Raw genomic sequence first — 7,283 nt, 5'->3', positions numbered from 1 at the left:
TAAACTTTCTTCTACAACATCTCTATTAAGACAGCTCAGGTATTACTATGTATAGTTTATTTTATCATATACCTGTTATAAGCACAGATTCTAGATCTGATCATAAAAAATTGATGACTTTATGATAGTATAAACATGTGGATGGAAAAGATATAAAATGGTGTGCCTACTTTTATCTTTAAAATAAAATTTGGCTAATGTGAATATATCTTGGAACAAAAAATATACCTTTGAGAATGTTTGTGTCTCTGTATTGATAATAAAGTTTAAAACTGTTATATATGAGCTTTTTTCCTTGATTCTAACTTCATTAATAAGCAGAGAGTAACAAATTTTTTGTCAGAATTTGGAACTGACTTAAAGACAGAAAACAGGGTTTCCAAGGTTTTATACAAGAGTCTCTTGTTTTTCAGAAATGTTGTAGAAGATAGTACATTTGAAATCCCCAAGATTTTAACATTTTAGTGGGTAAAGGAATGTTAAGCTAGAGGGGATAAACTCGTGGAGGCTGTGAATGTGCAGAAATAGAGTAGGTGAACTTCCTGGTGCACAGCGGCAAAAGTATAACTATACATCTGTTTTGGTGAATTTTACATGATTTTCTCACAGCAAGGTTTGCTAGGGAAAAAAACAAAAAAACAAAGACAAAAAAGCAACAACAAAATAATATATATCCAATAATTATAATGTGGTATGAAAATATCTGATTTCTGTTAGTGGGAAAAAATCACATACTATTAATACTACTGTGATTTGTGGGGTGCCTGGGTGGCTCAGTCAGTTAAGTGTCCAACTCTTGATTTTGGCTCAGGTCATGATCTCAACGGTTGTGGGAGGGAGCCCAGTGTCGGGCTTCACACTCAGAGTTTGCTTGAGCTTCTCTCTCTCTCCCTATGCCCCTCCCTCCACTCACACTGTGTATGTTTGTGTGTGTGTCTCTCAGAATAAATAAATAAAATCATTTAAAAAATATTACTGTGATTTGTGTCTATATTCATAATTGAAAGAAATGTTAAATTTTAGTTAAAGGTTAGTTCAAGACAACTCCCCTTAATTCTCTCTATGGATCCTTAGGGACATGGGGACCCCCTGGGTAAAGAACCCTTGTCCTAGAACATTGTACTCATTTGCATAGTCAAAGTTGGGTCTCTGGCTAATCTGTGTTCCCACTGACAGGAAAAGGGAAAAATAAATCACAGCAGGTGGAAGGGATTTTAACCAGGCAAGGTAGAAGTTGCACATGTTGAATATACACGTTGGTGAGACTTTAGTCACATGGACATACTTAGTTATAAAGAGGATGGGAAATACAGTCTGCCTTTGAGCAGCCATGTATACAAGACAAAATAATAGATTTTGAAAGACAGCTAGTAGTCTGCCACAGTCTCCTAAGTGACCCTTTTGTATCCATTCTCACCTTGCTCTAATCCATTCTTAACACTGCCACCAAAGTATTTTTTAAACTCTCAATCTGATCGTGTGAGTCTCCATCTATTTCAGTGTTTCTAAATATAGTAGTACTTCCTGACTTGTAGGTCATCAGGATTGGGCGAGGTTGAGAGGCAGTTTTTGCAAGTAATTTAGGAGTCCATATGCCAATTAAAAATGAAAATTGAATTTTAAAGTAAGATTTTTATGTATATGTAGCAATTTTGTTCATATATGTACAAGCTTAGGGGATTAGCAAAATACAGGATTGTATTGAAATGTTCTTGAACTCATGGTAGTACATGGACATCCTATTTCAATAAAAGCTTAGAAGAAGTTACTTGGGGGGCACCTGGGTGGCTCAGTTGGTTAAGCGTCTGCCTTCAGCTCAGGTCATGGTCCCAGGGTCCTGGGATTGAGCCCCACACCCGGCTCCCTGCTCTGTGGGAAGCCTGCTTCTCCCTCTCCCACTCCCCCTGCTTGTGTTCCCTCTCTCACTGTGTCTCTCTCTGTCAAATAAATACAATCTTAAAAAAAAGAAAAAAGTTACTTTGGGAGGCATAGTTTTTTGTACATTAAAAATGTGTCTTCATTCTTGAAAAGGTAAATGGCTGGCCTGCAGGTTAAATGAAAGACTTCTTATTCTTACTGTGGCATACAGTATCCTTTGTGCTCTAGCTCTAGACTTCAGCTGTACATCATATCTGTCCTTCTAGGCATTGTAGGCTTACCAGTAACTTCTGATCCCCCAAATACAATATGCTTTTTGATGCCATTGGACCTTCTTTTTCAATGTCATTTATCTTTTCATTACTTTTTTTCTTTCTGCCCATTAGCTCCTTCCTTTTCATTATCTACCTTGAAAGTTATTCATTTTTTAAAGCATAATTCTAAAGTTGCCTCCTCTGAGCTCTTCCTGCCTCATAGGATCCCTCCCTTCAGACAGGTGTCCCATTTCTAGCCCTTCAAACACAGAAGCTTCTAGACTTCAATGCAAATCTCTACCATAGCATTTATTATTAGGGTGAATTTCCTACTTATTTCACAACTATTTATTATATACTCTTTAGTTCAACGCCTTGACTAATTTTGAAGTATACAAAAACATACATTCCATATGTATTTGGAGGATTACGAGGGTAATCTTGCAAAGGTCATAATCTAGAGCTTATAATCTAGTAAAATGGACAAAACAAATAATGGGTGGAGAACAGAAAGTGAAAAATATCATAAGAAAGAAAGGTACAAAGTGTTAGCAAAGGAAAGAAACAAAGTCAACTTGAGGCAGTCTTGGGAGGCCTCATGATATCTTCAAACAATATTGAAGATTTTAATAAGCATGTAAAATTTGAGTTATATCCCAGAGAAAGACAGTGGCACAAGAACTTGGTGGAGAAACCTGTCATATTTGAACAACAGTAAGTGGTCAAGCTGGCTAGGATAAAACAGTTGATGTAGAAAAGTGATAGGAAATAGAGTTGGAAAAGTAAATTGTGGGTCAAAACTGTGAAAGGCTTTGAATGCCAGAGTGAAGAATTTACACAGTAAAGAACCATCACTAATTTTTTGAACAGGTGAATAACAAAGTCATAGCAAAGCTTTAAGAAGACAGCTTGGCACTGTTAATAGGGAAAGAATGTGAGACCAGGAAGCAAATTACAGCAATATTCCAGTGGAAGTAGAGATTCTGGATCAAATATTTATTGCAAGTATATGAGCTAAATATCTGGCAATATGGCAGATAGAATTTACACAGATACCCTTTCCCACAAACATAATGAACATATTGGATAAAATATATCCAAAAGTGTTTGTTGGTTTTTTTTTTTTTTTTTTTTTTTTAATAAAAAGGGAAATACCAGATGTCTGCAACAAAGATACTCAAGGCTAGGAACGTTGCTGGGAGCTAATAATGTAGAGCATCTCAGAAGATTCAGAAACATATACAGACCTTAAGGGTGCTTTCAACACCCTCATGTAGATAGGAATTATGAGCTTGGGCCCTAGTAAGGTAAGGGGACTGAAACTGAACACGTCATGTGTACTGAAAGCTTGGAAGGAGTGTTTTTCTTTTCTTTTCTTTTCTTTTTTTTGAAGAGTTAAGCATATGGCTATTCCCATATGCTTTCTTTTTTGTTTCAATTTTTAAATTCTAGTTAGTTAAAATATCATGTAATATTAGTTTCAAGAGTAGAATTTAGAGATTCATCACTTATATATAACACCCACTTCTTATCACAAGTGCCCTCCTTAATACCCATCACCCATTTAACCCATCCACCTGCCCACCTCCCCTCCAGCAATCCTGTTTGTTCTCTATATTTAAAGAGTCTTTTTTATGGTTTGCCTCTCTGTTTTTCCCCCCTATGTTCATCTGTTTTGTTTCTTAAATTCCACATATGAGTGAGAGAGTCCTATTTTTAAGAAGAGAGACTAGGAAAAGAGTCACCAAACCATATAGACAAGAGGATTGACAACCATCTCAAAGCAGTGAGTAGGAAAAAAGTCATCTCTGAGAAATCAAACACCTAGGCTTGTGCCAGAACAAAGTACAGTTGACCCCTGAACAAACATGGGAGCTAGTGGTGGCAACCCCCTGCATAGTTGAAAATCCATGTATAATTTTTGATTTCCCAAAAAACTTAATAGCCTACTGTTGACTAGAATCCTTACCAATAACATAAACAACACATATTTTTCATGTTATATGCTGTATTCTTACAATAAAGCTAGAGAAAAAAAATCTTACTGAGAAAATCATAAGGAAGAGTACATTTATAGTACTGTACTGTAGTTAACAAAAAAAAAAATCCAGATATAAATGGACCTGTGCAGTTCAAATCCATATTGTTCAAGGGTCAACTGTATATATATGTAAACACTATATGAATGGTATGTGAACTCCAAACTGAAAAATTAAAACTGTTCTAGGACCAGTGAGACTCCTCAGGGTTCTGACAAATATAAAACATCTCTGGGACACTTCTATGACCCAGGGTACACAAAGATCCCACAGTAAAAGTAGCCTTAGTGAAGATGAATTTATGGTCAAAATATTTAAATTTTATGAGGAAGTAAGAAAGTACGTTGTGGCAGAGTTGGTAGATAAAACAATTAGAATTAGCCCTCAAGAACTAAAAATATGATAAAATACTCTAAAAGATCGACTACAAAATTAGAACGTTTAAAATGATTAATAGATTTTTTAAAGGAGAAATAATGAAAATAGTACAGTATGAAAGAACAAACAAGTTTGAAAATGAACATCTAAAATTGGTAGAATGCTGGGGCGCCTGGGTGGCTCAGTCGTTAAGCGTCTACCTTCGGCTCAGGTCATGATCCCAGGGTCCTGGAATCGAGCCCTGCATTGGGCTCCCTGCTCTGTGGGAGGCCTGCTTCTCCCTCCTCTACTCCCCCTGCTTGTGTTCCCTCTCTCACTGTGTCTCTCTCTGTCAAATGAATAAATAAAATCTTTAAAAAATAAAATAAAATTGGTAGAGTGCTTGAGATTAAAAACATGACAAAAAGAGGCTAAGAGTCATAGAGGTTAGAATAAAGAGATCTACACATTCTAATAGGAGATCCAAAAGAAACTGGAAAGAAGGGGTGAGAAGCAATAATCAAGGGAATGTCTGAGACTTCTCCAGAACCAAAAGAACACACACAAAAAAAAACAAACCAAAAAAAACCCAAAACCATTCATCCTCAGGTTAACAAAAGTCTCTGAATAAATTTTTAGAAATCCACACCTAGACACATCATAATTAAGCTACCAATATCAAAAGAAAAAAAAAGACAAACATGATTTTTAAAGGAACAGTATATAGTAATGGATGCCCAAAGATAAGGGAAGGTTACTATCAAGAATTCTACACACAGCTAAATTATTCAAAAATTAAGGTAAGAAAAAATTTTTCAAAGAACAAAAAACCAGTTCACCATTCAGAGACCTTTATTTAAAGAATTACTGAGGGGCGCCTGGGTGGATCAACTGGTTGAGGGTCTGCCTTCAGCTTGGGTCATGATCCCAGAGTCCCGGGATCAAACCCCGCATCGGGCACCCTGCTCAGCGGGGAGCCTGCTTCTCCCTCTCCCTGTGCTCTCTCTCACTCTCTCTCTCAAATAAGTAAAATCTTTTTTTTTAAAAGATTTTATTTATTTATTTGAGAGAGGGAGAGAAACAGCATGAGAGGGGAAAGGGTCAGAGGGAGAAGCAGGCTCCCCGCTGAGCCAGGAGCCCAATGTGGGACTCGATCTCGGGACTCCGGGATCATGACCCGAGCTGAAGGCAGTCGCTTAACCAACTGAGCCACCCAGGCGCCCTCAAATAAGTAAAATCTTAAAAAAAAAAAATTACTGAAAGAAAACTGAACCCAGAAGGAAGGAGTGGGATGCAATAAGCAACAAATTGGTAAACCTAAATAAGCACTGGCTAAAAGACTTTTTGGTGGGGAAAGTGACTTAACTTGGTGAATTTGGGGATAATTTAGCCTTGTTCTCACTTATCTTGGGAGCCTACACACATTCTGATCCATTCTTTCTTGGATTTTTACAGGGACAGGCCTCAATGTGGAACTAGGTGTTTTATTATGACTAGATAAGTCTGCTTAATTCTGTGTTGCAATAATTACAAGCCTATAAGACACATGCATTTCTATAATACCAGTTTTATCAGTAATAATGCTGATATTTTTATCTTCATTGCCTACTCTTCTCAGTTGTTCAAAAATTGAGCTAGAGATTCAGCTAAAATGGTTTCTAGAAGGAAATTTGTAGCTAAAATATACATATTAGAAAACAAGAAAGACTGAAAACTAATGATCTAAGTGTTAAACTCAGGAGATTAGGAAAATAAAGTAAACATAAAAATATAGAAGGAAATATTAAAGAGCAGATGAAATAGAAAACAAAGACATAATAAAGAAGGCAAGAAAACCAAAAGCTGGTTCTTCTAACAAAGCAGTAATAATAACCAAGAAAAAAAAGATTGAAATAAACAATATTAAGAATGAAAAAGTGGATATGTAACTACGGAAGAGAGTTTCAAAACTCACAAGTGAATAATCAACTTGATGCCGACACATGTGAAAACTTAGATGAAATGGTAAATTGTCAATAAAAATATACATCAATATTGATTCAAGAAATAATAGAAAACATAGAATATAACCACTAACGAAACTTAACCAGTGGTCATCAATCTCCTAAATTCCAGGTCAAGATGTTTACAGGCTTATTTTACCAAAACTTTGTCAGAGAAAAGAAAAAAGAGAGGAAACCTCTCACCTTCTATGAGGCTAGTATAATCCTGATATCAACAAGATGAGTAAAGAAAGGAAAATTTAATCTTACATATAAATGCAAACATTCTAAATAAAATAATCACAAGCCAAATCCAATATAACTAAAAATAATTAGAATGTCATGGCCTCACTGGCTTATCCCAGGGACACAAGGATATTAGAAAAATCTATTATATTCACCTCATTAATAGATTAAGGGAGAAGAAAAAGGTCATACCAATAGATAACATTTGTTAAGTTTCAATGTCCACTTACGAGAAAAATTTAGCAAGCTAGGAAAGGAGGATAATTTTAGTTTCTTACATTATAAACACAGAAGTATTTAACGATAGGCACAAGACAAAGATGCTCATCCTTACTGCTCATATTCAACATCAGAGAGTTTAGGCAACAAAAAGCAAGAAGTAGAAGGATTAAAAATGAAGAAAAAATTAGCTATTTCTCAGACCATATTGTTCTATACACAGAAAATTCAAGAAACTCTACAAATACTAGAATTTATGAGAGTACAGCACAGTTGCTGTATACATGGATCAATGCGAATAAATCAAT

This window comes from Eumetopias jubatus, unplaced genomic scaffold (genome assembly GCF_037043125.1).
Source record: "Eumetopias jubatus isolate StellerSeaLion01/CBP00866 unplaced genomic scaffold, mEumJub1_p1.0 scaffold_2, whole genome shotgun sequence".
Taxonomy (NCBI): domain Eukaryota; kingdom Metazoa; phylum Chordata; class Mammalia; order Carnivora; family Otariidae; genus Eumetopias; species Eumetopias jubatus.
Note: the sequence above shows the minus strand (reverse complement) of the source record.